General features: G+C 46.8%; 1 protein-coding gene across 4 annotated transcripts in view; it reads left to right on the top strand.

Moving 5' to 3' along the window:
* Positions 1-16,574, top strand: part of TPCN2 (two pore segment channel 2) — a 675,604-nt gene that overhangs the window by 59,577 nt on the left and 599,453 nt on the right. The window lies entirely within an intron of this gene.

Raw genomic sequence — 16,574 nt, 5'->3', positions numbered from 1 at the left:
ACTCTTGTCGACGCACTGTGTTTCGAGACTTTAGACTTTGTCCGCTCTTGGTATCCCTTGTTCGGGATCGCGTTTGCCAGTCTGTCAAACATACTTTTTCTCATTCAACTCTTACAATGCGGGATTCACTTCCCTTAGTTTCACGATCATCTGCCAGTCAAAGACTTTCGACTGTACCAAGGATTTTACTAGACCTCTGTATGATCACTTTGACCCTCTTCTCGCCTTTCCCAAGGCCTTCTTGTACTAGTAGTTTCAACAATAGGGTAATCGGTCAGAGTTTCTCGAGTGAGCACCCACGTGGTGCCTGTCTCATCTGCAGCTGGCCTTCCCCTTTAGATCAACAGTTCTTTGTACATTTCACAAATCGCCGTTTGCTACTTTTGTTCAACACAGTTTGGTATCCTTTATCAGTCCTCCCCTCGACTCACTGGCTGTGATGAACCACTTGGCTTTCTTCGTATCGGGAGGCCGATACCATAGTAGCAGGTATCACCCTCTCTCCTGCTTATCACTGTAGGCATGCTCTACGTAACATTGACATCTGCTGCAACGCACTTGGGCTATTGTTCGCAGTCTTACAATTTGATCCACTGAGGTCCCACAGGCCATGGTCAGAAAGGACAAGGTTGCTTCTCTCCCTGTCACCCTCTCGATTTGCGCCGTCTTTCCCCTCCTCTTGAACTTCCGTGCCTGGATAGCAACCTCGCCCTGCGGTCTGCCTTGCTCGTAGTGTGCTCTCGTGCTCCACCTTTTAGCCCTGTGGGGAGGGGAAAGGGCCATTGGTTGTGGATTCAGGGCAATTGCCTGACTTTGCCTGACGCTTGTGTTGGGACACGTCAGGTAAACGGCTCTGGTGTTAGTCCATTGTCTGTGGTGTGTGTGAAAGTGTTTGTGTCGGATAAGGGGGGCGCAGTGTTTTGGAATATCCTATGTGGTAGGAGGGGAAAAAGGTGTCGGAAGAAGGGGGATAGCGCGTCTCACCCGTCAGTGTCTCACTTCCACTCCTCCCTCACTGGTCCACCCCCAGGAACTGGATCCAATAGCGATGGCCGTGTCCTGGTCACTTGAATGACCGATCCTTGGGGACTAGTCAGGGAGACACCGTCGGGTTTCTCATAAGACCAAGATGTCTTCCTGGAAGAAGGCGACATTGGGTATGTCACTGAGCCTATAAAATACTGTCTGCTGTTGACAAAGGACATCTTACTGTACTGATACACAGCTTTCAGCACCCTGAAAACGTATGCATGTGTAGGGTGTAGAGGAAAATAATCTGTGCTGTTAAGGTTAGAAAGATCTTGGCTCCCTTAAGGAGCAGAAGAAGGTCTGTGTAATGTTGGGAAGTGGGTAGGAGACCATGAGAGGATGTCGTCATTTCAACTACAGAGGTTGATGTTAGACCATGGCGATTTAGTTTTCTGGCAAGTACCACAGGGCACAGCTATTCTGTGGCTTCAACAGCCTCGTTGATGTTGTGGCGGAGGTCACCAAACAATTTGAGATCTTTTCTAGCTATGTGCGGTGCAGGCCGTACTTTGTTTTACACGAACAACATCTTTACATAAAGTGCTTTTGTATACATACTGCTTGTGTGCACCTGTCACCTTGCCAAATATATTGGCACGTGGAAGAAACATCTGCGTTTAATGCTTGTTGTAGGGACAGAGGACACATTCCTCTGAACAGGGTTGGAGCTGTATTTGGAGCAGTCTGTGGTCATCCCAACCTAGAACAGCTAGCCTTTAACGTAAACCTTAACTTTCCCGACTGCAGAACTGCCTTTACAAATCTGTTTCTACGTCTGTAGTAGATTTTGTAAGTGCCATTGGAGCCAGGGACCGTGTCCGATGGGCGGAGATTGTCCTTGTGATCAGGGAACATTAAAAAGCCCAAGTCTTGCGCCTGGCAATTTTGTGGGTATGTCTTCAATGCTGAAGCGACAAAATGGTTTGCAACGGTGATGGGTACCATCATATGCAGACACTACTAAATGTTCCGTCTGGTCCACCTGTTCGTCTAAGTCTTAATCTTCTGTGCGACACCCACAGCGCTGAAACAACCAGAATGGCACATGGATGTGAAATGTCTGTTATTGTGGACTATCAACATGCCTGGTTTGAGTATCACTATTGTTTAATTTGCAAGGAGGCATTCAAGCTCTCATGAAGAATTTTAGTTGCAATTTTAATCATTTTTAAAAAACTTCTATATAAAAAGATATACACACAATTTGAATATATTCACTTCACCTGCACAAAAGGGTGTGACCAAACCACCCTTTGACTCAAAATTATATATTTTATAACACTGACAAATACCAATTACATGTCTAATGTCCCTTAAATGGGATTATTTTTAAAATAAGATGCACCATTTTAGGTGTTGCACAATCATCTGCTGTGTTGCTCTACATGATCTGTTTCTTGTTCTGGGCCTTGATATGTGCCCTGCAATCATCGGGATCTTAGTGTTGTCATGCTATTGGTAGTTTAGATTGTATCCTTCTTTTGTATTTCTGTGAATTTTCACAATTTGCCTCGTGGCGAAGTCTCTCTGAGAATCCCATTCCTTGTAGAGAACCCATAGTGTGTGTTATTTTTATTTAAGTTATGTCAAAATATACTTGCAACTAGATTCATTTTGACCAACAACCTATAGTGCCAGGAATTGCCTGTATCGAGTCTTTGTGGGCTTCTCTTTTTTAATGTGGCACCTCTACTTTGTAATAACAGGGTCCAAATCGATCACCTGTTGGGATGCATACATTTATCTCCTTCAGTTTTACAGACATATCCAGCTGTGAATCTCTTTCCCTAATACTCTCAATAGAATCGTAGTTATTTCCGTTCAATGAACAAGATACCCGTTATTGTACCACCTACTTTGAGGGGAGAACTGTTGAAAATAGAGTGCGAATGGTGAAGTAATTAAATCGCCCACAATTCCGATATTTACTAACAGTGCAAAGGACACATTAACATTCACCATAATTATTAATTGTATAATCTGGACCTATTAGATGTTGAATAAACGAAGTGCAGTCTCAGAGATTAAGCCCTATGCAGAGCTAAGAATCGAAATCTATTTATAAATGGCACCGGTGGTAGACAAATTATCTATATACATAAAACCCAAGGGTCGAAGCTTTACAGTCCCTTTTTAATGTTTACGTTACCTGCGTCGATTTTTCAACCAGACAAAAAGCTGCTACCTGCGCACATGCACAGTGGCAACATGGAATGAATAGATACTACCATGAGGATCTAGAGAGACACGGCCAGTTAATTCAAGTAAATACATATGTATATATATATACAAATGGCGACTCAAGCACACTATTTCGGTTTGCTAGATTTAGCTTAATAAAAACAAAGATCATCACCTCGAACGACCCACTGTTTAAATATTGTTACAGGAAACTGAAGAAACCTGCATTAAAGACTAATCCATGCCCAGCAGAATCAAATTTATATAGACACAGACCCACAGGTGAGCATGTTAATCTGAAGAGTCCCAATAAGGACAGTCACACACGTTCCTGAGATAAACTTGACAAGGACACATTTATAGGTATCGCTTGGACAGAAATTGGATGAGTGAGATTTTGAAAATAGAGACAACGAAACTCTACCATCTTACAAACTTTTGAATGGTAAGTGCTAACTGATAATTAGAATCGCAGAACGTTCATATATCCAGACATTACCGTTTCACTACAACAAGAAAGGCGCACCTTTGATGGCGTAAAATAATTGTTGAGCAAAATGTGCCATACGCTATGCTGTTTCCGGCAAGACTTGTTGAGTTCCAATAGAACAACAAAGCCTATTGCTTTACAGTTTTGTAAGAAGCCATATCCTTTATTGAAGCTCAAATTCTACTGCGTATATCTCGATCTGAGGCCTCGTCCTCCTCCTGAAGACTACCTGATTGTATTTTGTCATCATGAGGCTAGTTGATACATGTTCATTGTAATGATAACTGTTTAAGGGCTTGACTTCTATTATCAGTGTTATAATGCAACACTGGCTAGTTGCCCGTTGTTGATGGTAACCGTAGTCCCCCTTTTAAGTGCAAAAAATTGGTTTGGTGTTGCTATTGGGGAGGGTGGGTTCAGGCACGGCCACAGTTTGGGGGGCATTGCGGGTGGTAGGGTGGGTACTACAAGGCAGACGTATGGGTAAATTAAAAATGCACTTGGTGAATCACACGGTTGGACATGTTTATCCAGAGTAGCTCTTACTTTGTTCAGTACACTTCACACACTTGGAGACTAGAGTTGACACAGAGAGGGTAGGTATGTCATGGTAAATGGTACTTTGCACAGGAAATACATTCTCCAGATTAATATTTACAGACCTAATGTAGATGACCCAAGCTTTTGCAATACAGTGGTTTGCAATATGTGCTGCATACATGTTGGCAGATATCGAATGTAGGCAGGGTCTAAATACCATATTAGACACAGCAATCAGCCGCACTGGTTCTTCTGGTCGATCATTGACTAACGCGGCACAAGACATTTTTATTAGCATGAAATGCCGGGTCTTTTGGATGTGCTGAGAACATTAGATGGCATGGTCAAGGAATACACATTTTACTCTTCTGTACATGAGATGTACTCGCGAATCGACAAATGGTTGATATCCACTTGCATACATTTCAAGCTGTCTATTGCCTCCATGCATGTCTGGAGTTTCAAAAGTAATACTAACACTTCTTCCACTCGTACGCAAGTGAAACCGCCTGCCTTGAACACTTGAGCACTCCGGAGTCACCATCAACTTGTCAACTCACCGGGTAAGTCGCACGCTTCCGATCCTCTCATCGTTCGAAGGTCTTCTGCTGCAGTGGCTCATCGCGACTCGTCGAACAGTTTCTCCTGCTCCGCCTTCATCTGTGTCACTCGTTACTGAAGCTTCCTTTGCTCCTGACACTCTCTGGTGCATGTCAGCCACCGGAGACCTCTCAAGGGGGGAAAAGCTTCCCTCGCTGCTTTCGCTTTCCGCTGCGCAGCCTCTGCACAGCAGGTGTTCGAAGGGAAAGCGCCCCTTTCGCACACTTCCTGCTGGACGACCACTGCAATTGGGATGGCTGGAGGCATAGACTCTTCCTGCATCAGCCACTGCCTTTGGCTTCAAAGTGGTCCCTGCATCTTCTCTCTCCTGCAGTCCTGTTTTCGCTGCATACAAGGTCTGCACTGCTCTTCTTGCTCGCTCTGACAACAGCTTCCTCCTTCACCTTTTAATTCCTGCACCTGGGGGGGCTTTTTAAGCTCCCAGTCATCCTCTGGTGTGGGCCATTTACATTAATGAATTGATCACTCGTGCACTATTGTTCCTCCATAGCCTTCTTCCTTGTTCCAGTACTTGGGGGAATTGTGGGACTTGAAGTCCCGTAGTGACAGTTTTTTTTCTCGGCTTCGGATTTACAATAAGCCATTAAAATAATGGGGTTTTGAGGAAAGTTGAATGAGGGGTTTCACATTCCTTTGGTCCTGCTTTGCCCCTCTCATTTGATCCTCCCAAAGAACACCACTCCCAGGGCCATGGATCAGAAAGCTTCTGCCTTTCCTTGGCCACATGAGAAGGGTAAGAGTCGGAACCCAATCTAAGGGCCCTCCCGTTCCCTGCGCACCCTTCTGCTAGAAAACAGGCTTTGAGATTCTTCAAACAAAGATATTGAAAGTATACAACATTTTTCAAATCTGAAGCAATATAAAAAAAGTAACGCAAATCTCATCCTTCTTTTTATTCTTTTTTTCATCTTGCTCAACGCGTTTCAGGGAAGCTCGCCCCATTTTCAGGGGCTATATTCAATGTAAACAATAATGAAATTTACTTAAATATTCTGTCTTTAGCTAATAACTTCAGAAACCATCACCATACTCCATAAGTGACAACTTATTGTGTGGCAAGGGTTAACATTCTTCTTTGTGTGTTCTTAAACCAACTCCAAATTGGAAGGGATTTCATGGTTGCCTCTACTTTTGCTAAACTGGGATCATAGCCCCCACAGTGTAAGGGTTTTATAGGTAACTGACATCCAAGACCTAGCAGGCTATACCCAAGTGGTTACATTTATCTTGCGGTGGTATCAAAAAACGTGTCTCAAGCAGAGCCCTTTGTGTGTGCAAAAGTCATCTGTCTACATACCCATTAACAATTTCATGTGCTATAAACTTAACGGTATGTCTCTTTTAACTTCCACTCGTCATCAAAATGTCTTTGTATAAAACTGTGGGGCGACAGTGCAATCCTGTAACTTACATATTACACAGCTCTAGTATCCATTGGTCAGGATGGACTGCCTAGCCTACCTTCGTGGAGTTAACCGCAAGCCCGACCCAAGTAGCTGAAGTATGGTGCTATCTCAGTGAGCTAATGTATGCCATGTCTCGTGTCGACGCTCCAAAGCCTATTAGGAAGTGGCATTCATTATAAATTTGAGTGAAAATGGTTGTCCTGATTTTAGTACATGCGTTTATTAAGTAATACTTAATAAAGCAAGGGAGGTGTGGCAAAAGGATACTACACCAACTTGATCCTAGCAGGCCACAGATCTTACCATAGACTGAAGTTCCCTTTAGCGCTATGGAGCGAAAGCATCCAGGAACATGAACGGATATTTTGTGTGTTGGCCTTGCTCCAAATACTCTTCCCAAACCACACTGATAGCTTTGCTCAATTTTCAATATTCGCTCATTCATGTATCTTCAAACATTTCAAATTCTTGCGCTTCTGTTATTTCCTGATGAACATGCGTCTTAAGGTGAAAACCAAATACAGTCAACTCGGAGCTCGTCACTTCAAAATCTCATCTTATACTTCAATTTTGAGGAAGCATTTTGGCACACTTCCAGAATTAGTAACTCCATTTCAAATCCTAGCACAGCAATATAAACTAGTGTGCTCTTCGTTTCTGGAAGAGGGGGTCACTTGCCAACTTCCTCTTGGTTTTGGGAACAATGCCTGATTTTATAAAATGCCATTTGGTACTGTTTACACTGTTGTTTGGGTAGTTAGCCCACATTCATCACTGCAGTCAATTTGATCCTAGAACCACTGGCCCACAGGGGTAAGGGGTTGTTTGGAGGCTGCTGGGAATTTAGAATGTAATGCAACATGGTATTTTATGATATGATAGGTTATTTATAACGCGCTTAATACCCGGAGGTTTCTAAGCTCGGACCCGGGGATCGTACCTGTGTTGCTTTGCTTCCAAAGTGAGCACGTTGCTGCTGAGCTATCCTCCCGAGAGGGAGGATGCAGTTCTTGGCGTTTATGGGAGAAGGTCGAAAGCACCCAAATGGTGAGTGCTTCTGTGGGGTTTATGGGTTTGGCGGGGTCACTTGTGTTATGGGTTGATCCAGAGTGGAGTATTCGGGATCACCTAGATTACAGCGTTCTGGGTTAGTTTCTGATGTGGCTGGGTGTAGTAGGGCTTTGTCATTGCTCCATTGATGCTGATGTGAAGAGTTTTCCCTGTGTCAGTGTAAATATGTGCGTAGTGTAAGACTAGGAGATTTTAGAGGTGAGTTGGTTTGTCGGAGAGAGGAATAGAGAAATGAGGGGTACATGTAGTGCGGGGGCAAGCGAGTATGAATGCACTGGGCACCATCCAGGAGAGTGATAATTGGGAACCATACAGGGACATAGTGTGGTTTGTTAGATATTTGTGGCAGCATTTAGTTGTATATTTGACCCAATGACTCTGTCCGCCCCCGATAATCCTTTCCATGCGAATTGTGTGTGTTTTTTGTAGTATGTTTGTATACCATGTTGGATTGATTCCATTAAGTTTGTGTAAACGGGGGTGGTTATGGTTTATTAAATGCGTACTTGAGATTTAGCATGTTTCCTGAATGATCGCACCATCAAGCCCTGCTTAGGGGGGGCCACCTGAAATGTAGGGAAACGAAACTTGGAACAATGGATTGCCCTTTCCAGAGGACAGGGGAATGATTGAGCTGCAGGGGAGAGCATACTATACCGAAAAAAACGTTAGAAATGGCCGAAGGGGACAAAAGGAGGCACTGGAGAACGTCTCACTGGGGGTGGGAGGCTATAGCCATGAGCAGCCCCCTGGGACTCAATCAGCAGAAAGGCTGGGCTAAATATGCCAGGAGCGGCATGGCATGGGGGACAGGGTGGGGAAAGATCCCGAGCAGCGTGTGTGGGTAGGCCTGGGCGAGGGCCAAACTACACTATCCAGACACGAAGAAAGCAGTCTCAAGCTGCAAGAGTGAGGCGGCCTGGGAAGACACCACACCCTGATGGCACCATGGCCCTCCCCTGGACCAGATGGGGCTGTCTGGAAGAGATCCAAGCACTGGGTCACATTGGGATGGCGGCCTCTGTGAAGATCTTCTGAATCCAGGTCCTGCTGAGCCAATTGACCCAGGATTAGACTGTGTGGCCTAAGAGGCAGCTGTCCCTTTTGGCTTATTGCACAAAACACCCAGACTCGCTTATAGTGGAAAAGGTTGCTTTAATGTGACAGGCCAAAGCTTACAAATAACCGCTTACCTTGCTCCCATGGCCTTACTGACTAACACAATATTTTAACAACCAATTAATAATTCAACACTTTCATTTTTCCCAACAAATAAATAATTAAATAGTTCCACTTCCTCCCTAACTATCTCTTGGTCCCTACCATCTCCTTACCACTTCTCAAGGCGTCCTGCTTTCTCCCTGGGGGACATGCCCCTCCAGGTTCAATACCTGTTCCCCCGGGGTAGCCCGTTTGTGCAAACAGCACCACCCCATCCTTTCCTGCGCTGTTCCCCCCCCATTGTGCTTCCCTCCCCCCACATCTAAAGGGGCCATGCTCCCGGCAACAGAAAAACCCTCCACTGAGGTGTTCTTTCTGCCCCACCCCCTACCATTTCTTTCTACTTCCAATTCCTTATTATCTCTTCCACCTGCAAGGTCAAATCCGCCAGATAATAACTATTCCCGAAAACTGACAAATGGACACCATCCTCTCTGAAGGTCATGAAGCCTTTACAAACTATTTCATTGTGTTCCAAAACCTTTACCGCCGCTGTGGCACAGAATTTTACCAACTCTCTATTTATTCCCTTCTTTGCCCTCTCTATTGCTCCCTCACTTCACGCTCCCCTCCAAACTCCCACTTAGACCCCCTTTCTCCTCTATCCTATTACCCTGCTGCTCACCCTTGCCCCCACCTTCCTCACCTTCTTATTATGGCCCCATGTTGTACACCCTGCACCAGGGGCCCACGTGTGCCCCCGTCCATGCAGACCCTTTTCCTCATTACTCATCTCCGCCACTGCACTAACTTACTCTTCCAGCACCTTGCATCCGTTACCCCCTTTTTCCAACCTGCACCAGGGGCCCTAGTGCACCCCCGTCCATGCAGTCCCATCTCATCATTTCCCCCTGCTGCACCAGGGGCGCTCCCGCTCCCCCATCCATGCAGTCACCTCTCTTCATTACACCAGCTGCACCAAAGTTCAAATGAGCCAAGTTCCTCCCGTGCTGTGCATACTCAATTCTCACCCTATCCTGTGCCCTGTCTCCTGCGAACTGGGGCTACTACCGCAGGCTCGAAGTTGTGATATTCTCTCAACCTCTGTCAGTCTCTCTGTATTTACTCTGTGCTGCTAATAACCATCTCCCGCCCCCCCTAAAGCTTGCTCACCTTGTCATGTGGCAAGCGTGAGGGCTTTGCCTCCGTTGTCCATGCCCTCCAAATGACTGCCACCACCCCTTACCATTTTCTTAGTTACCCTCCCCCTGCGGCCCTCCCCCACCCTACCTATGGGTCTTCCTCCTCACCCCTCTCCTACCCCCTTGGGATCGCCCCCCAAAACCTCTCAACAAACTTTGTGCCCCCCCTCCTTTCCGATAAACTGAGCCCGACCTACAGGCACCCCCCACTTTAACTGGCATGCAGTCCTCCCCCCCGCCCGCCAACCCCTCCACACCTCCTTGTCCCACTCCTCGTCCTGTTTCACTGTCTCCTGCCTGAAAACAATATGTAATCGGATACCGACCCGCACACCTGCTGCACTCGTGTTTAAATTTGCACATCATCCTCGTGCAGCCTTTTTATTGAAAGCCCAACATGCTGTTGAGGGCTGACCTCTGCCTCCTACCCCGCCCCTTCTGGGGCGGGGTGACCAAGAAAGGGCCGGTAAGGCACGGGTAAGCCACTTGCCGTGTGTACGGTTGGAGCAGGCCTCGTCGGCACCATCCATTGCAACCAGAGATCCATATCTATCTCCCCCCAAACCGCCTGACTGTCCTCTGCCAACCTTGCTCTAAACTCCTCGTCATAACGCGCCCAAGCGAAGCCCCCAAAACCTGTAAATGCCTTTCTAATCACATCTTCTAATCACATCCATGTATTTTAGCAGGGCCATGCATCGCTCCGGAAATTTCTCGTAATAGACAGTGGTGTAATTAATGAATGCCGACGTCCAATTTTCAATTGTCACTGGGACCCTTGGGCGCGAGGCCAGTTCTCTCTCCTCTTCCTTAGCACCCTCCTTTGCTCTCACTTTCCAATAAAACAGCTTAAAAACATCCACAAATTCCCCTGCCTGAATCTTATCCTTAGTCGCTGTCATCAAGTGCGTACCCAAAGGTTTTGTGATGCCCATGTATGATAGTTTTTTCTCCTTGCCCTTCACTTAAACCTCTTTTTCCTTTTGAGCCATTGGCGCTCAAGGTACAGGTTTCAATCACCTTGTCCGTTTGTACCTCCACCGAGCAATTTCCCCTTTCTCTCACCAAGGCTCCAATAGCCTGTACACCAATCTCTCTCCTTAACCCTTGCAATCCAGACCCTTCATTTCCTGCCCTTGTTCTCGTGTCCCCCCCTCTGCCATGCAGTTGACTAGTCCCTTTCCCGCTCACCTCTTTCCGCCCTGCCATCGCCCGTCCGTGGCCTGGCCTCCACTCCGATGCTCCTCATCTCTCTTCTTACTGGGCTCCTGCTGCGGGGACGAAACATGTCCGCAGTCTTCCCCCCAGCCAATTATTCCCCCGACCTCTTGCTCCCCAGCCCCCTTGCTCCCGTCTTTCACAATCCCACCTAAAGCCCCTTCTCTCCTTCCCCTTCCTCCTTACGCCCTATATCCTTCATCCTCCCACTGCCCCACATATTCCTCCATCCCAACTTCATCACTCCTGAAATACCATTGCTGATGCGAGCTCATGCTCGGGTTGAGTAGATCCTCTTCTTGTGAGCCCGGGGCGTCCGCCCCGCCACTCCTTTGGCGTCTTCTCGGAGGGGCCACAGAAACCCCTTCCTGGTCCTCTTCTCTCAGGCGAGGTGTGCACTCCTCCACACTGTGGTCTTCATCGCTAGGGGCCGTGCTGTGCCCTCTAGACTGTCCTTGCGTAGGTAGAGGAGGGGCCGTTCTTAAACCCTCTCCATATTCATCCTCTGCAACATCAGGGGCTGTTCTGTGCCCTCCGACCGAAATTCTCCTAGCTGTGGGGGCCGTTCCGCGCCCCTCCCTAACCTCTCTAATTGACGGGGACCTCCCTCTCCTCCTCCCACCTGCACTCTTCTGCAGGTATTTTCCACCTTTGCCCCTCTGCCCTGTCACCCCTCTCTGCCCCCTGTCACCTCCACCTTCCAGCCCCCCCTGCTAAAACATTTCTTCCCACTCCTAACGTCCCTTACATTCACCTGCTCATTATCCTCCAACCCCCTTTCTAGCCCCTCTCCCATCTGCATTTCACCCCTAGACGCTCTCCTGTCAATCTCCCTTCTCATCTTCCTACCCCTTGACTCCCAAGCCTCCCCTGTGCCTGCCGCGGGGCTACAAGCCACCACAGCCGCGAGAGCCCCATCAGCCGCGTCAGTTTTGGCCTACCTCCAACATCCTCCTCCTCGCCCATAACCTCTACCACTGCCGCCTCAAGCTGGGCCTTGGAGGCCCTACTAATCTCCAATGCTTCCCTCATGTCCACCAGTCCTTTCTTTTTTGACCCCTCTCCCACCATACTTATAAAGCAGAGAACACCCCACTGAGTTCCCTACTAGAACCCGAGCCTTACCCCCTTATAAAGCGCTGGGAACAAAGAGGAACCGGTGCCAATGATACTCTTAACAGTGGCCCCTTGAAAAAAACAACTTACCCAACTAGATAAAGAAAATGAGGGGGAGACAAAGATGGCTTGCCTCGCCCAATATAATGAGATGATAAAGTAAAACTAATTTACTTATTCCTTTCAACAAAACCTAACTGCGCCACAAAGCCCAAAAGAAGGAAAATATCAAAAGAACAGGAAAATGCACTATGGAAACGAAAGGATATATGTCCCTAATTAAGGAAACGTAAATAAAATGTTATGTTCTGTTTTTTTTTCTTTTAAAAATCCTAACTGGAAGAATTTGAAAAGGAGGGGGCCCTAAAAGCTAAATGGGCCGAGAAACCGTAAACCCTAAAAACGAACCCAGAGCAATATAACACTAAAAAGCACACACTGACACCTGTAAGCGTGCCGCTGTCTTTGCATGTCCCTTAATGAAAATTAACTGAAACGTGCGTCCCCTTTAAGGGAATACACCGTCGCCTCTGTTCACAACAGGACACCGCACTGCTGTGCTGGTGCCGGGGATTGAGCACCGAAGAAATAAGCCTGTCACGCGTGGAGGCACACCGCCCAGCCCACAAACCCCCTCCCCAAACCAGAAAACCAACCCGAACGAAGGGAAACAGTACTGCCTGAGCAGGGGAGGCCCTAAGAGACAGTTGCTTCCTCACCCCACCCCCCCACGCACACGCACCGGGACCCCGCCCACTTAATCTGACTAACCCAATACCTACCTCACCTCCTAACACCAACTACTCGGCTCCACGCAGGGAAGGCTTGGGAGCAGGCGACCAGGACTGGTCAAACTCACGTCCCAACCGTCGCCTGCTCCCAAACCTTCCCTGACCCCTTAAATACCTGTAGGGTGCTCTATGCGCAGGCCAGTTCGCTGGCCTGTGCAGCACCAACAATCACCCGGGGGGAAACGCTTTGCTTTCCCCCGGTAACCCCCCTTCCCCATCAGGCCCAGAAGATATGCGCCTGTGCCGTATCAGCGTAAAAAAAAAAAAAGTGGCCTACTCTGCACTGTCCAATGACAAGACTGTGCGGGCCGATGTGCCAGAAGACGTCTGCGCGGCAGTCCAGGTAAAGATGAAGGGATGCCAAATTCCGTGATCCAGTCCCAGGACTGAAGAGTGGGTGACGACTGGGATGTACCTGCCTGCCTGCCAGCCGTGCCCATTTAGTTTGAGCATGCGTTCCCATGTTGCAGCGGTGATGATTTTCGAACTCTTGGAATGTCCTAGAGGGCTGTTTTGGTGTGACTGGCTGCAGCACCCACACCCATGTAATATGATATATGGAGTTTCAGAAATCAACTTTTCTGAATAACTCTTGAACCCTTCCATGAAAATAAATCAGAACATATTTCACAGTGAAACGAAGAGGTAGCTGCCGGTGCATGCAAAATTTCCAACTTTCTCATGAACGACTTCACAGTTTTTAAAAAAAAAAATGTTAATTTGTGTTTTGAACCGCATTTAACATGGGATTCTCCCATAGAAAAAAGCACAAATAGCTCAAAATCGACTACTTTGATTTTCCCAATTGTTGTCATGCAACTAGATTACATTCGTAATCCGTCCACTGAAACAATATTTTGAAAATAGACAGCCAATTTTGAAATATTAACGATTTAAGATTTATGTATATTTTGCATATGTACAGAATGAATGATACAAACTGTACAAAGCGGTGTATGAGTTGCACAGTTCGTAAAATTATGCAATTTTCATCTCATGAAAACCTTTCAATGTCAGGGCTGACTTTGTCAGCTTTCAGGTAAATACAAAATGTACATCGGTCTCTGCATTACGCATGCACGCTCCAGAATGAACAAACAGCTGCCATACAAAATGCCCATACTCTACACATCGGTCTATGTTATACACGCTCGGAATTAATGTACAGCTCCTATAGAAAATGTTCACTGACATGCAGAATGTACATTTTATTTTTGTGGAAGACCTTTCTTCACAAGGCTCGGTCTTGGGTCCTCTCCTCTTTACACGCTACACCTCTGCTCTTGAGGCACTAATCTCCTCCTTTGGGCTCTCGTAGCAACTCTTTGTGGAAGACACCGAAATCTTCTCTTTTCCTGAACTCTCCTCTGATCTCTCTATCAAAATTTCCAACTGTCTCTCTGCCATTTAAATATTGGATGGTTTTGCGCACTCCGATGTGAAACCTGACCAAATCAGAGGTGCTCTTCTTCCCTACCCAATACTCTCTTCCCCTGCCTATCCAGTTCCCATCTGACACTCTCCCCTACAGCTAGAAACCTCAGCGTCCTCTATGACCAATCTCACACCTTCTCTACTTTAATCTCCAAAACTGCAACAGCGGCTGGCCTCACTCCTGAATCTTAGGGAAATCGGGCACCTCCTTCCTTTCAACAACCATCTCTTAACCACTCTTTTCTTCTTTAAACTGGACTAAGCATCCTCTTTGGTCTCTCCAACTAGGCTTTCTGTCCGCTCGACAAGATCATTAACTTTGCAACCAGGACTCTCTTTGAACTCGGTCACGTCACGTATACTTCCTCTTACCATCGCCAGGCTGGATGGCAGACGATGCAGAACAGGGCCAGCTTTAGATTTCTTCTCCAGGTTCACAAATCTATTCACGTTAAGGCACCACCCTCCTCTATCCAACTCTACAAGTCTACCTGCACTTAAAAGACAATCAGCATTTTTATTTATGTATGTCCACCAATGTGTTGTCCCTGGTGTCTGTTCATCTACCTCCCTTCACAACCTGGTCAGAATGTCACTCTGACTTACCCCATTGTAAAAAATCTGATATTGTATCTACTGACGTTCTTTTGTGATCAAAAGATCATTGTTCTCCCTTGTATATAAATAAATGTATGCTACTATATTTATGAAAACTCAAAAGAAGCCTGAACTAACTTTGTCAGTATTCAGGAGATGTAAACCACGTACATGTGCGAACCGTCATTCTTGTAAGTATTGAAGCTTCACATCAAAGTCTAACCTGATTTCACTTATGCACCAAACACCCATATGCCTTACACCACACAGTCTTACGACAGATGTGCTAATGACAATCGCCAAACATGCTAACACACACAAACGCCTTCGACACAAACTCTGATGGTACACGCTCTTAGAACACACAGACATGCGCTAAATGTTCTTACAGCACGGGCTCCTATGACATTCACTTGGAATCAATGTACAGCTTCTATACAAAATCTACAGACCTATGCAGAAGATGTACATGTATGCTACTCTATGTATGATAAGTATTGCATACATGCAGTAAATGTAAAGCTTATGATTCATATGACATGCCTGCATATACTAATACACTCCTACTACATTTACTTATACTACATACACTCACATGCTATACACTGTTTGCGCCTGTCGGGGGGAAAAGAAGATTGCTCACGACTGGTGGATTGCTGAACACTTTATTAATAGAAAGCAGTAATGGCACACACCCAACATCAACGCATAGCCCTATTGCCCTATAGGCCCGACCAAGCCTGGTGGCTCATCCATAATGGGCGAGGCGGCGTTCACCCAGTGGCCCCCTCACCCATTATGGAGGAGCCGAGGAGCCAGCCCAGGATAACACTGAGCCCTTCCTCAGCTGCTTTTTCCAGCTAAGGGAGTGCTCCTGGGCTGGCTGAACTGTCACAGGGAAACACTGTTTCCCTGTGACAGTTCAGTTCACCAGCTGCACATGCTCTCTGAGCCATGCAACGCCGGGGGCATTTTGATTCGCCAGCCTTGCATAGCTCATTGGAAATTCTCGCTTGTGAACTGCATGTCTGTATGTGCGAGGCAGAGCTCCTGCACCACCTCGCACATACGGACAGAGCAACCTGGAGCGGGGCGTTTCAGCACCCATGCGCAGGCTCCTGCACAAGGTACTTTATGTTCATTTATTTTTTATTTAAATGTGTATGGGACAGGGATGGGTTTGTTTTTTTTTTTTTGTTTTTTTTTATTAACTGGATGTCCAGTCAAATCTTAACTGTTTGGCTTTTTACCCATTTTTTGCTCTAAAATGCAACATTTTGACACATATTTAATATGTATGCCCCTTCACAGCTCCCACTGGCCCCGTGACTGTTGGGAACGGGGTGGGGGTATCTCGGGGACTGTGGTGGGAGCAGGATGGGTGGGAGCACTGGGATAGTGGTGGGAGCAGGGTGGGGAGAGCCCAGGGTCTGTGATGGGGTGGGGAGAGCCCAGGGACTGGGTAGGAATGGGATGAGGGAGCCCAGCGACTGTAATGGGAGCAGGTGAGAGACAAGGGACTATACTGGGAGTAGGGTGCGTTGACGGCGCACAATACTTCATAACCATTTGTACATACTGTCCATTTGGCATTTTTGTAGGGGGTCCGGCCTGCCCAAATTTTGCTCATGGGGGGGCCCAGGCCAAAAAAGTTTGAAGACCACTGGCCTAGGGTGACCAGATTTAAAAAGTAAAAAACCGGGACAGGGCAACTAAC

Source organism: Ambystoma mexicanum, chromosome 11, assembly GCF_040938575.1.
Source record: "Ambystoma mexicanum isolate Mex_15411 chromosome 11, UKY_AmexF1_1, whole genome shotgun sequence".
NCBI classification, from domain to species: Eukaryota; Metazoa; Chordata; class Amphibia; order Caudata; family Ambystomatidae; genus Ambystoma; species Ambystoma mexicanum.
Note: the sequence above shows the minus strand (reverse complement) of the source record. Positions and strands in the feature narration are given on the sequence as shown.